The sequence below is a fragment of the Cynocephalus volans genome, chromosome X, assembly GCF_027409185.1.
Source record: "Cynocephalus volans isolate mCynVol1 chromosome X, mCynVol1.pri, whole genome shotgun sequence".
Lineage (NCBI taxonomy): Eukaryota > Metazoa > Chordata > Mammalia > Dermoptera > Cynocephalidae > Cynocephalus > Cynocephalus volans.
The window spans coordinates 8,808,744-8,828,049 of NC_084478.1; the positions used below are offsets into that span (position 1 = coordinate 8,808,744).

At 42.3% G+C, this 19,306-nt stretch overlaps 1 pseudogene; it reads right to left on the reverse strand.

The window, feature by feature from the left end:
* LOC134367144 (uncharacterized) overlaps positions 1–17,769 on the reverse strand; it is a 32,303-nt pseudogene extending 14,534 nt beyond the window's left edge.
* Positions 17,770–19,306: the final 1,537 nt, after the last annotated feature.

A 19,306-nucleotide genomic window follows, 5' to 3' on the forward strand; every position in this document is an offset into this window, starting at 1 on the left:
CATCCCCTATTCAGCAAAAATTTATTCTTGGTGGCTGGCTGTACAGGAATACAAAGCCCTGACTTTGGTGTTACCAGCACCGCACTCCAACCAGTGAGCTAACTGGCCAGGTCTGAATTTTTCACGAAGCAAATGACCACAGCTAATGAGGGAAAACTCTTTACAAAAGCATCCCAGCTAATAAATCTGGCAAGAATGTTCATGTTAGAATGTCACCGCTTGCGATCCTTACTGTGATCCAAACAAGGACAGTCAATAGATGAAACCATTAGCGACAGAGGGAGGTGTGATGAGAAAATTTACAACAGGGATCAGACTTCCTCACCCGGATCCACCACTGATCAGTCTTTGCATCACGAAAAGGAACAAGGATCACATGCCACCTGCTATAATGCGCTCAGTATGCAGTGCATGGCACCGCCTATGACATGGTCTTCATCAGAGAGGTCACCAGGGATCTAATTGAGCCTCTAGCGGTAACAAGTTAAGTGACAGGACAATTGACCCTCTTTCTTCAGCAAATCCAAATCATTAAAAAACAAAACAAAACATAACAGGCTGTGGGGGGAGTGCCATGTGTGTGTGTGTGTGTGTGTGTGTGTGTTTCTGTGTGTGTGTGTGTGTGTGTGTGTGTGTGTGTGTGTTAGATTAAGACTTACGAGGCAGAAGGAGTGGCTTGTCACAAATAAAACTACAGAATTATTTATTATTTATTATTAATTTATTATTGTTTCTGGCAGCCACTTATGAGGGAGATGCGAGAGCTTAATGTACTCAGATACTCTTACTTCCATACAGCAGGTTTATAGTATTGACTATCTACTTTAGACAACAATTAAAATCCATATCCAATAAGACCTACCGACATGTGAGCAAGACAGGATTTTTGTTTGCTTGTTTTTTAATGAAAGCTCCCAATTCAACCACCTCATCTTATGCACAAGATAACAAAAAGAAACGGTTGGCCAGGTTTTGTCACAAACTACATTTGCCTTGGTCTTGAGTCCTTGGAATTACTTGGTAGAGCATCTTGGTAAGACTTCCCATAAACTCCTGGGAATCTGGGATTTGCAAAGCCAATGCAACCTGGAAATGCATAATTCTCAAACCTTGGGATGTACTGGGTTGTCCAGGGGAAATTTGTAAGAGAGGAAAAGCAATGCACTTAAAAACATCAGGAAGGCAGCTATCGTTGCCACTATAATGGCACTCCCAATTTCCTGAGTATCTGGCTTGAAGGGCAAACGGTAAGCTGGTGGGAAGGCTATACCCTTGGTTTTCAGGATGGAGTAGTAATTCCAGAGCACAGCAATTAAGATACAGACACCAGCAGTTATGTTCAGAATTCCTGAAGCAATGAATGGCCTGCAGGTGGCATTATTCTGAAGAATCCCCATGTACACATTCTTAGTGCAAAGATGTTGAAGGCTCTCCCCAAGAGCCTTAGAATGGCAGCAGCCACCAGGAGGTTTTGAGCGGCATGGATAGAAGGAGGAAGGAAGGTGTCACAGTAGGTGAATTGGTTGGCAAACTTTGGCTTGGCTGAAGTTATAGTGGTAAACACAGACTCTCCAGATTCCCACATGTAAAATAGAAATAGAGTCATATGAGCTGTAATATTTCCTGCTTTTCACTTAGCATAGTGTTTTGAAGGTTCATACATGTTGTAGCATGTATGAGAAGTTTGTTCCTTTGCATTGCTGAGTAGTATTCTATTATATGGAGGTACACAGTTTCTTTATTCATTCATCAGTTTTTGAATATTTGGATTGATTCTATGTCTGGGCTACTATGAAAAATGATGCTGTAAATGTGTGCATACAAAATTTGTGCATACTGGCTTTTCACTCAACATTGTGTTTATTTATGACACACGAATTGTGACTTTTTTTTTTTTTTTTTTTTTTTGCCTTTTTCGTGACCGGCACTCAGCCAGGCCGGTCCTATATAGGATCCGAACCCGCGGCGGGAGCGTCGCCGCGCTCCCAGCAAATTGTGACTTTTTTAATGGTGTCTCGCTGTGCACTAGTTTAAGATATTTCTGTCATAAGCATTATTTTTCAAAATAATAAAACAATAAAAAGATTTCGTGAAGAAGCTGTCAAGCAGTGGAGGATTAATTAGTTCTGGCATAGAAATACACTTTAATACCTAGTATATGTTAAAGTGCAGTCATTCATTCACTGTAATATTTAGCTGATATTAAAGCAGGAGAGCATTGAAGAACAAGCGAAAATGTCCCTGTAGGGTGGAATCCAAAATGCAGATAACAAAACCATAAGTACATAGTATGATCTTATTTTTCCCTATCATAAAATATGCTGGGAAGATACAAAACAAGATGCATCTGAATACCAGGATTGCTAGTGATTTTTCTTTTTATGTTATAAGGTTAAAGTCTATTACTTTTTTCATTGGAAAAAATGATGGAGCAAACAAAGATACAAACATAGAAATGTATTGGTAAATGATTATCAAGAATAACAAAAACATTGTGTCTTCTGACCCAATCTCTCAATTCTTGGAATAGATTGCAGTGCATAAATCAGAGGTGTGGGATCAAAGTGTCTGGTGCAAGTGCTCATGTGCAGTGTTATTATACTGGGAAAAAGGAAAATCTGGAGACAATATATGAAGCAAGAGGGGATACACAAGTACATTTCATAATTCCAGATGATATACCATAGTATTCAACCATATACAACGTATACAACGTATGTTTTAATTACAGGAAATTTTCACTGTATTTTAAGTGGGGAGAGGATGCAAAATAATATATGTCCGTGTCTGTGTTTCTGGTTGTAGGAGCCCAGCTTTGTATTTAAAGACACCCACGTATATATGGATAAACGTTTGGAAGGCAGTACTTCAAAATATCACCTCTGGGTGGTGAAATACTTATTTTCTTCACTCTTTTTTGTGCATTCCAATCTTTCAATAGTGAAAAGATGTCACATAAAACGAACCCTTGACCTTTGAGAAGAAGGTGAAATTGTGAGTTTTTACGGGTTTTATCTTAAGGCAGCCTCTCCACATGCATCCCTTCCATGTGCGGCAGGAAGGAGTGAAGGATGGAGTCTCCGACGGGGAAGTCCGTGGTGCTCCCTCTGAGGGAACCCGGGAAAGAGATTTCCCTGAAGCTGATCATCTGCAAAATGAGCAGAACGTAACTCCTGGGAAAAATGTCTGAAGGCATCTCCATTTTCATTGCTCGAAGAAGCAGCATTGAAACGCAACACAGTTATCTCATTTTTCAGACAAAATTTTATTGATCCCAGAGATAAAATAAGATCATACTATGTACTTATGGTTTTGTTTTCTGCATTTATTGCAAGCTGACCGTGTACCAGCTAAAAAAGGTGGTCCCTCCAGGACTTTCTGCATCAATGGGGAAAGGAGGTGACAACACATGGATCACAACACAACAGGCTGAATGCCACAGCTGGGGTGTGAGGCGAGGTCTGCGGGTGCACCGAGGCAGACGGGGGATCCAGGCTGTCACTCAGTGGGGATCACTGCAATGGGCTCTTTTACTAAGTTCTACTGCTGGTTGGATTGATTAGGAACCACCCTTTTAGGAAAATTCATCATTTGCGGAAGCCATGGGTGTGTCCACTGGCATTTCGTTTTCTGAGAGCCAAAACTACATCAGACAGGTGCAAACTCCTCCACTCACTTCATTCCCATGACTTCTAAAACAGCTCGTCTGTTCGCACTTCATCCTACTTGGAACCACAGAATAATGGGACAGCCGGCGCCTGCTTAGATCACTGGCTGCCATCTCTGGGTATGGCAAGCCCCGGATTCTTCCAGCAGAACACTCGGGAACTTCGCTTCGTTACTCCTTACAAAAGACACCACCTCTCTCTTCCTGGAGCCCTTCTCTGTGTCCACCTGTGTCTTTCTTCCACAGCGACAGTCCACTGAATTCCACAGCGTTGGAAGGCATTGACCCTGCCGCTAAATGTGTTTTAATCCCTCAGGGGCCATAAGATGTTCTCCTTTGAGACCAATTAAGGCCCTGGAAGTGGTGATTTGAAAATACATTCACCTTTGGAGTCTAAACCGCATAATCTGGGTTCCTATCAGATAAGATGGTTCAAGTCAATCTCCTATGTGGGGCCCGAGATCCCCTGATCTTTCCTTCTTCTGGGAAGCAGTTGGGCTTAACAGGCTCATTATGGACACCGGTTCTTTAAGGAAAACGTCTCAATGGCCCTTTTAAGAAATAAGTTTTCTATCTAAAGTAAGAAAGAGGAAGATGCTTTCTTTAAGTTTGTGTCAGTAATTCTGCTCTAAGTATTCTTTGTAAAAAATCACCCTCTTCAAAAGTATGCTTGCTTGGGTTACGTGTGTGTGAAATGAATATATATTCACTTATACATTCACATACACACACTTCTATACAACACTGGGGAAAATATTATCTGTAATGAATATATACTACTTGTGTATTCATACTGAATACATATGAAAAACATATTTATTCATATATATGTTTGTATAAAATATTGGGAAAATATTGTCTGTCAGTATCCCAAGTAAAATTTTGAAGTAAAACTGATTAGAAGTCAACATAGATCTTCAAATTCTATTTTGAGTAAAAATATGAGTCAGAACATTCCCCACCCATGGCCTGTGTCCTGCCTCTCCCAAATGGCCCAGTGGAGGTTGACTGGTGGCAAACCCCCATCCCAGAATAAGATCTGCTAGTCCCCCACCCCAACACTGGAGGGGATGTGGTGGCTGCTCAGAGCCTTGAAGAATCCCACCTTCAATAGAGGGCGAGCAGCAAGATAATGTACCATCTGCCATTGCCACCAGAAGCAAGTGAGAGGAACACGAAAATCTTCCATTAGCATCTTTCTCTTGGGGTCACAATATTTTCTCTTGGGCTCAAAAGAATCCAAGAACGGTCTTTTCCACAGAGGGGCTCAACCCCAGATTTGGCCTCTCTTGAACGCTGTGCTATGGCTCATCTCTGCCTCTCCCCTTCCTCAAATTAAAGCTCCCCCTGGGTTTCTGTTATGCCGTCATTACGGGTAGCTCTGCAGCTTGCCTTGCAGATCCTCGACTGCTGATCACTGTCATCCCAGGTCAACCAACAACCCACCAGGAGAGAAACCAAGGCCGGTATGGACATTAATGGATTGGCCCAGGTGAAGAATCCTCAAAGTCCGAAGGCTTATTTTCTCAGCGTACTGTAAATCCTATATTCCAAAAGATTGTTTTCCCTGCTACATCCCATCATTATCTGCTCTGAAACCACTGGGGTCGACTTGGGCAGGCCAGACAATTGCAAGGTCTTAACATCTTTACCTAGAATTTTCATTGGAAAGTAAATACTAATCTTGATTTTGAAAACTTGTTTTTGAAACTCTTTTTACACTTACAAAAACTTGCAAAATTGTCCAGAGAATTCTTATATACCCTTTACCCAACTATTCCCAATGTTAAGATCTGACAGAACCAAGATGGTAATTAACATCAGCACAATACAATTAACTAAATTACAGCTCTTATTTGAATATCATAACTTTTCCCACTGATGTCCTTTTTCTGGTTAAGGATCCAGGAGCCCACATTGTCCTTAAGTGTTGTATCTCCTTAGTGTTCCCCAACCTGTGACAGGTCCTCAGTATTTCCTTGTCTTTCATCTCCTTGAGACTATTAGATAGTACTAGTCAGATATTTTGCAAAATGTCCATTAATTTTGGTTTACCAGATGTTACTTCATGAATGGAAAGAGTTTGTACATTTTTGAATAACAGAAATTTTGTGTGTCCTTCCCAGTGCATGAGGTCAAGGCGCTCACAATATCTGTATGTCTCATGACTGGGGATGCCTGGCCCCATCACTTGGATGAGGGAGTATCTGCTGATTTCTTTCATGTAAAGCTATTTTCCTCTGTATTTAATCTTTCTCTTGTGTTTAATAAATATCTTGGGGGAATTATTTGAGACTATACGAATTCTTTCTCTTCCATCTTTCACCTACTAATTTGTTTGTCCAGAGTGACTTTATCACCGACTAATTTTAGCATTCATTGGGGTCTTTCCTGCAACAATTTTTAGTGTGGTATTCGAATGGCGATCTTGTGTCTCCCTTCCATATTTTTCGGTTGGAATTTCTTTGTAAAAAAAGAGTCTTTGTTCTCCCGCATTTACTGATTTATTCAATTATTTATATCATTGTGGACTTGTGGCTATTTATTTTCTTCTATGGGTTAGCATTCAGGGCTGGCTGGTAGCTCAATCGGTTAGAATGTGGTGTTGATAACACCAAGGTCAATGGTACGGATCCCATACCCAGCCAACCATCAAAAATAACTAAATAACCGAATGAAATTCAATACTCCAGTTATTTATTTTGTTGCTTGAATTGTTTCAGCTTTGGCCATTGGGAGCTTTTTCCCTGTGAGCTCCATTGTCCCTTCCACATGGCTGCATTCTCTTTTGAGCTCTTCCTTACTTGCTGGTACCACAAGGAATCAACCATTTCTTCAAAGAGCCCTGGTTCCTTTTATTGAAGAACAGTAGGACTAAACTGAATTTTGTCAGCACACTGAGAATTGAACTGTTCGGAGGGGTTGACTCTTGTTAGTTTCTTGAGATTCCAGTTGCCATATAAAGCAAATGACCTACTTTGAAGAATGCACATTAGGAAGATTAATTGCCACCTGACATCTCTTCTTGGTCACGTAATACGTACTGCAGATTACGACCTAAGCAAACTCCACAGCTCCCTTCCTCACCACACCGCTTTCAGCCTTTGCCCTAGCATCGTCTTCACAGTGGGCCCTTCCTCACCAATCTTCCAAAAACGGCACCTCCAGGCCATAACTCCCCGCTCCTTCCTGGCTTTACTTTGTCATCATCTGCAATGTCTTACTTGTTTCCTTCCTTCCGTCCTTCCTTCTTGCTGGTCTTCCTCTCCTTACCTGTTTTGTTTACCACCATGCTGTGGCCCTTCCAGCACTGCTTGGTCACAGGAGGCACATGCAAGTGAATGAGCGAACAGACGGTACTATCTAGGTGAGGTGATGGCTCCGGATTTCCTCTGGCCACACAGAATTGCTTCCTGACTCCCAATCTGTGCCACCTTCCTGGTAACGTGCAGCTTCTCCCCTTTTCCCACCTGCTTCTTTGGGGACAGAGTGTGGCAACTCTCTTCCCATCACATTTCCCTCCTTCCTGTCTACGTTTCTTCCGAGACCTTACTGGGAACTAGGGTTTTTACAGAGGTAATCAAATTAAAGTGAGGTCATTAAGGTGAGCCCCAAACAATGTGACTGGTGTCCTTCTACGAACAGAATGTATGTACAGAGGGAAGACATTTGTGGAGCATCTACTATGTGCAAAACACTCTCCTGGGTGCTGGGAAGGGTCCAGAGGAATAGTTCACACACACCCATCCCCTCAAAGAAGATCCATCTGGCCTCTGAGTGGCAAGGTGGGCGCCTGGATGGGACAGGTGCAGTGGAGGCACAGGGCCAATGCCCGCGAGGCAGTGAGGATGTCACGGTAGCCCGCGGGGCGTCCCATGCAGGAGCCGGAAGGCTCGCTCCAGGCTGAAATCAGACCAGGGCCAGAACCTTCCTGGCAGATGCCACATTTATAACAATCATTCTTTATGGCCACATAATCCTGAATACATCACTCTGAAGGGACAATTGAACTGGCACCTTGGTAGAAATGTGAGAGTGGGGCTGAGTGACTTTAACTGACTGAGAATTCCTTTTGAGGTGACTTCAGGAACTGCCGGTTGGGGGCGGGCTGCTGGAACATGTGGGCTGGCAGGAAGCATTTAAATGTGCAAGGTAATTGCATCTGTTGTTAGAGAGAGGAATTCAGTGAGTGGAAGAGATGGTACGACACAGCCTCTGCTGGCAAAGACTCTGCCACCCAGGGACACTGGGCAACTGAGCCCACCAGTCTCCAGTACAGTGCATTTGGGAGAACACTGTTTGGAAGGGAACGACAATTAATTAATGAGTTAAAGTTGTGGGCTCCCTCTGACGTCCCAGGGATGGGCCAGAGATGGGGAGCGCAGACTCTGTCTCTAAAGGTGAGGGATTCATTGGTGCATGCAAAGCCACATTAGAGAAATCACTTTGTCCTCAACTCAGAGAGGTCCATGCACAAGAGAGATGAAGAAACTCCTCTTTCCCAGCGCTGAGGGGCAGAGAATTGCCTGTAGGTGCAACAGTGGAACCAGAAAACCAGTGAAGGCACCTGCACCCCATATTTCCACACATATACACAGGTGTGTCAGTATGTGTGTGTGTTTGTGTGTGTGTGTGTACATGCACACGCATGCATTGAGGAAGAAAGATCCATTACCAAGGGTAAATGATATAGAACAATATGTATTTTATAATTTGTGTAAATATGAAAGGATACACATGTCTTCTTACCATACATGTGAATATGCATGGAACGTTCTGGAAGGACAGCACCTGGAACTAGTGAAGGCAGTTTCTGGGAGTGGGGTCTGGGATGGGAGGGCAATGCCCTGTTCACAGTATGTCATTGGGCACTATTTATGTACCACACACACATGGTGTCCAATAAAGAAAGAGAGACACAGAGACAGACAGACAGACTGAGAGAGACAGAGCAAGGGGAGGTGTCCTGGCAAAGAAAACTGTTCAAAATACTTTGCTAAGTATAAACTTCAATTGCAGAAGAGTTTGTATAGGAAAGTCCAGTTCTGTAAAAGTTAGTTATATATTTTATATAATACATGTTCATATATATATTAGAAAATAAATATATAATTATAAATGTATGTGCATATATATCATACAAGCTATGAAACATGTTTGCTTATGATAGAGAATGGGTGGAGGAAATGGTAAAAGTTCTTACCTCTGGGAAGGGAGACTGGGTTGGGCACTGGTGGGAGAACTTCTTCCTTATCTCAGGTGGCCTCTGTTGGATGAAGGGATGCCCTCCACTGTGGAGGTGGGGATGGGGCTAGGAAAGAAAAGGCTGTCAGAGAAGCTGTTCAATATTTGTAGAATGAAAAATCAAACAGACGGAAATCAGAGGGCTATTTTTTTACAAGTGTAGTTCTAAGTGTATCATTAATGGTTGCATACATATTTTTATCCTCAGTATCTGTATTGACATTTTCTCTGTTCTCTTTTAACTCTACCTGCCTTAAAATATCTTGAGCACAATGTGGTATCACTTCACATCCATAAGGATCATTAAAAACAACAACAAAACCAGAAAATAACAAGTACTGCTGAGCACCTGAAGAAACTGGAACCCTGTGCATTGCTGGCGGGAATGTAAAAAATGGTGCAGCCGCTGTGGAAAATATGGCGATTTCTGAAAAAAGTAGACAGAATTACCATAGGATCCAGCAATTCCACTTCTGGGTCTATGTCCAAAAGAAGTGAAAGCAGGAACTCAAAAATATATTCACACGCCCATGTTCATGGCGGCACTATTCACAGCAGCCAAGAGGTGGGACCAAGTGTCCGTCCATGGATGAATCATAAGCGAAACGTGGTGTATACAGACAGTGGAATATCACCCCTACTGACAGGCTTAATAAGGAAGGAGAGGAATTCTGACACACACTACAACATGGATGACCCTCAATGACATCATGCTAAGTGAAATAAGCCAGACACACAGGACAAACAGTGTCTGATACCACTTATGGGAAGTACGTAGAGGAGTCAAACTCAGAGACAGGAAGTAGAATTAGGGGTATCAGGGTCTGGGAGCGGGGGAGTGAGGACAGAGTTAAGGTCGGCAGTGTTTCATGAGGACAGTTCCAGTTGGGGAAGATGAAAAAGTTCTGGAGGTGGATGGAGGTGATTGTGGCACACAATATCAATGTCCTCAATCCCACTGAACTGTACATTCAAAATGGTTCAAATGGTAAACTTTGTTATGTACACTTTACCCCAATTTAAAACTACACAGCAAAGAAGGACTAAGGCTCCACTAACCAGTGATGTGGTCTCCAAGTGAGCCACGAGTCGCGGGGAGGACAGCCAGCTCGCTGGGTGGCAGGTCTGGGGTGGACACAGCTCCTCTCAGACGTCCGTCCCAGCCCTTTGTCACTGACTTCTGAGCCACACTTTAGGCCACTTGTCACGGCATTCCACCAGCCACTGTTCCCGCCTTCTAAATGCCCAGTTGCTAGGCACGGCCACCATGGCAGTGCCCGTTTTTCATTGGGCCACAGCCCTGTATTCGGTGTCTTTTCTTGGTCATGTCTCTTCTTTGTTTCTCTGTTAGCCTTGGGGGTCAGAGTATGTTTACCAGTGGACCATCAGAGTCCATCTCAAGTGTCTCTTGTCCCTCCCCAATTGTATTTAATTCATAACACAGGGAGGTAATGACATGTTATAAAGCAATAGCAGTGTATGAATGCAGGTGTCAGCAGAGGTGGCATCGACCTGGGTGAGATGTAATTGTGAAACGCCATAGACAATTAACACTTTAGGAAAGACATGGTTAATTCATGGGAAATGACCTCCCAGTTGAGTCATGGGCTTATTGGTACATAGTACACATGGTGAAATGGTGACTGGGCATAGCTTCAGATGGGGATTCTGTAATAAGTAATGAGATGGCCAAAAAGGCCAATGATGTCAGCAAGCCAGTGCGGAAGGCTAGATGTCATGTGGAAGTCAAAACTCTACTTTGCCTCTGGTGCTCCCATGACAAGGAATTTCTCCTAAGCAAATGAGCAGAGATTGTGCAAAGATTTGAGTGCAAAGCACACACAACGAACTTTACAACTGGGACTAAAAGGAAAACTATTAAAACTTCATGAAGAGAAGACATTCTTTTTATAAAAAAATTTAATTTAATTTAATTTAATTTTTTAAATTTTATTGTGTCGATATACATTGTGGCTTATTATTGTTGCCCATCACCAAAACCTCCCTCCCTCCTCCCTTTCCTCCTTCCTCCCAAACAATGTCCTTTCTGTTTGCTTGTCATATCAACTTCAAGTAATTGTGGTTGTTATATCTTCATCCCCCACCCCTGGTTTTTGCGTGTGTTTGCGTGAATTTATATATTAATTTTAAGCTCCCACCAATAACTGAGAACATTTGGTATTTCTCTTTCTGTGCCTGACTTGTTTCACTTAATATAATTCTCTCAAGGTCCATCCATGTTGTTGCAAATGGCAGTATTTCATTCGTTTTTATAGCTGAGTTGTATTCCATTGTGTAGATGTACCACATTTTCCGTATCCACTCATCCGATGATGGACATTTGGGCTGGTTCCAACTTTTGGGTAATGTAAAGAGTGCTGCGATGTACATTGGGGAACAGGTATACCTTCAACTTGATGATTTCCATTCCTCTGGGTATATTCCCAGCAGTGGGAAAGCTGGGTTGTATGGTAGATCAATCTGCAATTGTTTGAGGAACCTCCATACCATTTTCCATAGAGGCTGCACCATTTTGCAGTCCCACCAACAACGTCTGAGAGTTCCTTTTTCTCCGCAACCTTGACAGCATTTATCGTTCAGAGTCTTTTGGATTTTAGCCATCCTAACTGGAGAGAGATGGTATCTCAGTGTGGATTTGATTTGCATTTCCTGGATGCTGAGTGATGTTGACCATTTTTTCATATGTCTGTTGGCCATTTGTATATCTTCCTTAGAGAAATGCCTACTTAGCTCTTTTGCCCATTTTTTAATTGGGTTGATTGCTTTTTCTTGTAAAGTTGTTTGTGTTCCTTATATATTCTAGATATTAATCCTTTGTCAGATGTATATTTTGCAAATATTTTCTCCCACTCTGTTGGTTGTCTTTTAACTCCATTAATTGTTTCTTTTGCTGTGCAGAAGCTTTTTAGTTTGATATAACCCCATTTGTTTATTTTTCCTTTGGTTGCCCGTGCTTTTGGGGTCGTATTCATGAAGTCTGTGTGCAGTCCTGTTTCCTGAAGTGTTTCTCCTATGTTTTCCTGAAGAAGTTTTATTGTTTCAGGGTGTATATTTAAATCCTTAATCCATTTTGAGTTGATTTTTGTATATAGTGAGAGGAATGGGTCTAGTTTCATTCTCCTGCATATGGATATCCAGTTATCCCAGCACCATTTGCTGAAGAAGCAGTCCCTTCCCCAGTGAATAGGCTTGGTGACTTTGTCAAAGATCAGATGACAGTAAGTGTGTGGGTTGATTTCTGGATTCTCTATTCTATTCCATTGGTCAGTGTGTCTGTTTTTATGCCAGTACCATACTGTTTTAGTTATTATAGCTTTGTAGTATAGCTTAAAGTCAGATAGTGTCATGCCTCCAGCTTCATTTTTTTTTGCTGAGCATTGCTTTGGCTATGTGTGGTCTTTTATTGTTCCATATAAATGTCTGGATAGTTCTTTCCATTTCTGAGAAAATTGTCTTTGGAATTTTTGTGGGGATTCCGTTGAATTTGTATATAACTTTGGGTAGTATGGACATTTTCACTATGTTGATTCTTCCAATCCAAGAGCATGGGATATCTTTCAATCTTTTGTATCCTCTCTAATTTCTCTCAGCAATGGTTTGTAGTTCTCATTATAGAGACTTTTCACCTCCTCGGTTAACTCAACACCTAAGTATTTTATTTGTTTGGTGGCTATTGTAAATGGGAAGGCTTTCTTGATTTCTCGTTCTGCATGTTCACTATTGGAGAAAAGAAATTCTACTGATTTTTGTGTGTTGATTTTGTATCCTGCTACTGTGCTGAAATCATTTATCAATTCCAAGAGTTTTTTTGGAGAGGGTTTAGGCTGTTCGATATATAGGATCATTTCATCTGCAAACAGGGACAGTTTGACTTCATCTTTTCCAATCTGGGTGCTCTTTATTTTCTTCTCTTCTCTGATTGCTCTGACAAGTACTTCCAACACTATGTTGAATAGGAGTGTTGAGATTGGGCATCCTTGTCTAGTTCCTGTTCTTAAAGGAAAAGCTTTCAGCTTTTCCCCATTTTGGATGATATTGGCAGTGGCTTTGTCATATATGGCTTTAATTATGTTGAGATACTTTCCCTCTATACCTAACTTATAGAGGGTCTTTGTCATGAATGAGTGCTGAACTTTATCAAATGCTTTTTCAGCATCTATAGAGATGATCATATGGTCCTTCTGTTTGACTTTATTGATATGGTGTATCACAATTATTGATTTGCGTATGTTGAACCAACCTTGCATCACTGGGATGAATCCCACTTGATCGTGGTGAATACTTTTATGTATGTGTTGCTGTATTCTCTTTGGCAGTATTTTAATGAAGACGTTTACATCTATATTTATCAAGGATATCGGCCTGTACTTTTCTGTTTTGGTTATATCTTTACCTGGTTTTGGTATCAGGATGATGTTTGCTTCATAGAATGAGTTTGGGAGATTTGAGTCTGTTTCAATCTTTTGGAATAGTTTGTAAATAATCGGTGCCAATTCCTCGTTGAATGTTTGGTAAAATTCTGCTGTGAATCCATCTGGTCCTGGGGTTTTCTTCGTTGGGAGCCTTCTGATAGTAGCTTCAATCTCCTTTATTGTTATTGGTCTATTCAAATTTTCTATGTCTTCATGGTTCAGTTTTGGGAGCTTGTGTGTGTCCAGAAATTTATCCATTTCCTCCAGATTTTCAAATTTGTTGGCGCATAGTTGTTTATAGTAGTCTCGAATGATTCCTTGTATTTCAGATGAATCAGTTGTAATATCGACTTTTTCATTTCTAATTTTTGTTATTTGAGGCTTCTCTCTTCTTTTTTTTTTTGTTAGCCATGCTAATGGTTTGTCAATTTTATTTATCTTTTCAAAAAACCAACTTTTTGATTCACTGACCTTTTGTATTGTTTTTTGGGTTTCAATTTCATTAAGTTGTGCTCTGATCTTAAAGATTTCTTTCCGTCTGCTAACTTTAGGTTTGGATTGTTCTTGTTTTTCTAATTCTTTAAGGTGAAGTGTTAGGTTGTTCACTTGCCATCTTTCCGTTCTTCTGAGGTGAGCATTTAATGCAACAGATTTCCCCTTTAATACTGCTTTTGCAGTATCCCACAGGTTTTGGTATGATGTATCATTGTTTTCATTAGTTTCAATAAATTTTTTGATTTCCTGCTTGATTTCTTCTTGGACCCATATGTCATTAAGTAGACTGCTGTTTAATTTCCATGTGTTTGTATAGTTTCCAGAGTTTCGTTTGTTATTAATTTCTAGTTTTAATACATTGTGGTCTGAGAAAATACATGGGATAATTCCAATTTTTTTGAATTTATTGAGACTTGATTTGTGACCTAATATGTGATCTATCCTGGAGATGATCCATGTGCTGATGAGAAGAATGAATGTTCTGAGGTTGTTGGATGGAATGTTCTGTAAGTATTTGCCAATTCCAATTGGTCTAGAGTATTGTTTAGATCTTGTGTTTCTCTACTGATTCTTTGCCAAATGATCTGTCTAATATTGAGAAGACATTCTATAAACCACTCTCTCTGCTGAGTTGTCTGTAGTTGTTCTGAGGATCATAATACATGTGTTCCACAGCCTACTTATAATTAATATTTTGTCACTTCAAGGTGAATATACACACTGGAAGTTCCACGAGGCATGTCCCTTTCCTTCTGCCCTCTAGGTCATGGCTGTCTTACCCATTGACATCTACACCACCTTCTACTTCTTCGATATCATTTTGGGTTCTTTTTCACTTAAATTTAGAAAGATGTTGCTGAAGAAAAATACTTTTCTTATACACAGGATACTGTTGAGTATACTATAAAGCAAATGTACTTCACAGGGCCTCCAAACCATTTAGTCTCTGATTTAGCCTAAACTTTTGGGATTACATATAGAAATGTTAACCTTGCAAAAGACAGGAAACTTTCCCCAGGCTAAAGTCTCTGTTGTAAGATATAGAACTGTAGCACAGCAAGGTTGCTGGCTCAGGGACAGACAAATACTTGATTGATATGTAAAAATGCTGGGGAAATTGCTGTAGGGAGAAACAGTGTTTGCTAAGATCAAGCTTTTGTTGGCAGATTGACTTAACCTTTTGTAAATTGCATTATGGAATGTCACTTGGCTTATTTCAATGATGTTACTAGTTTTCCAATTGTTAGCCATAATTCTGCTGATATCCTTATTTTTATAATGGTTAAATCAACAGAATTTTCTTGTAAAACTTCCTTGTCTTTACAATAAAAGGGAGACGCTAACGTTGGAGGTGGCTGCCACACTCGGTTTCACTCCTCCTGATGGAGAATTACCTAAGTGCAGTCTGTCTGGGCCTCAATGCATCCTTAGTGCTTGAGTATTTGTGTAATTCTTTTTCTTAGTAACCGTTACACAGAGAAAAGAGGTGTAACAGGATACCAAGAAGTTGATATCTGTTATGGACTGAATGCTTGTGTCCCCCACCCCCAATCCCAATGTTGAAATGACCCCCCGGAGTGATAGTGTGTGGAGGTGGGGGTCTTTGGAGGGTGATTGGGTCCTGAGGGCACAGCCCTCATGCATGGGTTCAGTGCCCTCTTCAGAGGCCAGAGAGCTAGTTTGCTCTCTTTGTGACAGGTGAGGAAGCAATGAGAAGTCAGCAATAGGAAGAGTCCTCACCAGAACGCAACCGTGGTGGTGCCATGACCTCAGACTTCCATCCTCCAGAACTGTGAGAAGCACATGTCTGCTGTTTGAGTCACTCAGTCTGTTTGAGCCACTTATTCTGCTCTCTATGTTACTATCTATAATGCCTCACTCTGGTTCCGTCTCTATGATATTATCGAAAAATGCTCCTCTATGATTCCTCTGTCTGTGATATTATGTGTAATGCTCCTCTATGAATCCTCTCTCTATGTATTATCTGTAATGCTCCTGTATGATTCTTCTCTTCATGATATTATATGAAATGCCTCTCTATGAATCCTCTGTATGATATTACATATAATGTTCCTCTGTGATTCTTCTCTGTATGATAGTATGTGTAATGCCCCTCAATGATTCCACTCTCTATGATACTATCTATAATATCTGGCTATGATTCCGTTCTCTATGATACTATCTATAATGCTCCGCTATGATTCCTCTATGATATTATCTATAATGCACCTCTATGAATCCTCTCTCTATGATATTATATATAATGCTCCTCTGTGATTCTTCTCTCTATGACACTATATGTAATGCCCCTCTATGATTCCAGTCTCTATGATGTTATCTATAATGCCCCTGTATGATTCCGTTCTCTATGATATTATCTATAATGCTCCTCTATGATTCCTGTCTAGGATATTTTCTATAATGTTCCTCTATGATCTTTCTATGATATTATGTGTAATGCTCCTCTATGATTTCACTCTCTATATTAACTATAATGCCCCTCTTTGATTCCACTCTGTATATTATGTGTAATGCCTCTCTATGATGTTATCTATAATGCCCCTCTATGATTCGGCTCTCTATGATATTATCTGTCATGCCTCTCTATGGTTCCTCTTTCTATGATATTATCTATAATGCCCCTCTCTAATTCCACTCTCTATGATATTATCTATACTGCCCCTCTATGATTCTGGTCTCTATCATATTATCTGTAATGCCCCTCTATGATTGCTGTCTCTATGATATTTCCTATAATGCTCATCTGTAGTTTTTCTCTCTCTAATAGTATGTGTAATGCCCCTCTGATTCCTCTGTCTATGATATTATGTGCAAGGCCCCTCTATGATTTCGCTCTCTATGACATTATCTATAATTCTCCTTTATGATTCCTCTCTATATGATACTATGTATAATGCCCCTCCATGATTCCTCTCTCTATCATATTACCTATAATGCCCCTCTGTGATTCCGCTCTCTGTGATATTAGCTAATAATGCCCCGCTATGATTCTACTCTGTATGATACTATCTATAAAGCCCCTCTATGATTCCTCTCTCTATATTATCTAAAACGCTCCTCTATGATTCTTGTCTCTATGATATTATCTATAATGCCCCTCTCTGATTACTCTCTCTATAATACTATCTAATAATGCTCCTCTATGTCTCATCTACGATTTTATCTATAATGCTCCTCTATGATTCTTGTCTCTATGATATTATGTGTCATGCCCGTCTATGATTCGGCTGTCTATGATATTATCTGTAATGCCCCTCTATGATTCAGCTCTCTATGATATTATCTATGATGCTTCTCTATGATACACCTCATGCTGGGTGAAGGCCCAGGGTTACCAGCTTCGTGCGGGGTGAGGCTGTGCTGCCTGTGGGGGTCCGGCTCCGTGTGGGGTGAGTTCACACAGACGAGGGAGGTGGGCGTTGGGACATGCTCCTGCAGGGTGAGGGCGTGTAGCCCTCGAGGGGGACCAGCTCCGTGCATGGTGAGGGAGCAGGTTCGGCCAGGATACCGGCTCGGTTCACCTTGAGGGCTCCAGACTTTATCTGTCCAGGTGACAGTGTGCGACCTGTGGTGGGGAGCTGCTCAGTGCCGGGTGAGTGAGCGCAGGTCACGGGAGTTCCTGCTCTGTGGGGGGAAGGGTGCAAGAACAATCTTCTTGGGGTGAGGCGTGGGGCCTGCGTGGGAACACGCTCCATGCGGGTGAGGGCATGCGACCATCTGGGGACCTGCTTTGTGCATCGTGAGGTCTCCAGACCTTATCGGTGTCTGGGTGAGGGCTTGTGGCCCACGGAGGGGTAGTGCTCCTTACGGAGTGAGGGCAGGAGGCCCTCGGGGCAGGATCTGCTCCTGCGTGGTGAGGGCGTGCGGTTCACGGGGGTGACCTGGTCCGTACGGAGTGAGGGCATGCATCCCGAGGGGGTGGAACATGCTCCATTTGGAAAGAGGACCGGCGGCCCGCGGAGTGTCCTGCATCGTATTGGGTGAGGGCACACGGACTGCCCGGGGTGACCTGGTCCGTGCTCGGTTAGGGGCTCCAACCTTATCCATGTGCTGGTGAGGGCACGCAGCCCACGTGGTGGACGTGCGCCTGGCAGAGTTAGGTCGCTATACCTTATAGTGTCCGGGTGACTGTGCATGGCCCCTGGGCGGGAAGACCTACCCCTGTGGGCTAAGAGCATGTGACCCTCGTGAGGACATGCTACCCTCGTGAGGACATGCACCATCTGTGCAGGGTGAGGGCAAGCGGCCTGTAGTGGGACCTGCTCAGTGTGGTTTGTGGGCTCCAGGCTTTATCGGTTTCCAGGTGAGGCACGGCCCACGGGAGGGACCCGGTCAATGCAGGATGAGAGCTCGAGTCCCACGAGGAGTGGGGGGACTTGCTATTGCTGAGTGAGGGCACGCCATCGGCGAGGTGGGGACCTGCTGCTGCATGCGGAGTGAGGGCTCCAAACTGTATCGGTGTCCAGGTGAGGGTGCGTGTCCCGCTTGGGCGCCCTCTATGATTCCTTTCTTTATGACATTATCTACGATGTCTGTCTGATTGCCCTCTGTATGTTACCTATACTGTCCCTCTATGATCCCCCTCTCCACGTCATTATCTGTGATGTCCCTCTCCGATACCCTCTCTGTGATGCTCTAACCCATAATGTCCCATCAGGTCACCCCTCTCTATGATATTACCTACTACGTCCCTGAACGAAACCCTTCTGTATGATCCTACTATGATGTCCCGCTATGATACCCCTCTCTATGATGCTATTATCTATAATGCCCCTCTATGATTCCTCTCTCTCTCTCTCTGATACTATCTAGTATGCCCCTCTATGATACCCCACTCCATGATGCTATTATCTACGATTTTCCTCTGATTCCCCTCTTCATGACATTATGTATGATGTCCCTCTATGCCACCCCTCTCTATTGTATTATGTGTAATGTCCCTTTATGACACCCTTTCTCTGCTATTATCAATGATATCCCTTTATGATGCTCCTCTCTATAGTACTATCAATAATGTCCCTCTGTGAAAACTCTCTCTATGGTATTATAAACAATGTCCCTCTATGATACTCCTCTCTATGATGTTATGAATGATGTTCTTCTATGACACCCCCCCTTGGTAGGATCTGTGAAGTCCCTCTATAATACGGCCCTATCATATGTTACCTATGATGTCCCTTGATGACACCCTCCTCTATGGTATTATGTATAAAGTCTCTCTATGATACTGCTCTCTATGTTGTAACCTAGCACGTCCCACGGTGAATCCTTCTCTGTGATGCTACTGTCTGTGATGTCCTCTATGATACCCATCTCTCTGATGCTATGATGTCTGATGTCCCTCTTCAATGCAAGTCGTGTGGGTTGAAGGCGCGGGTGGACTTGCACCATGCAGTGGAAGGGTGCGTGACCCTCGGGATGGGAAGCGGCTCCATGTACGGTTAGG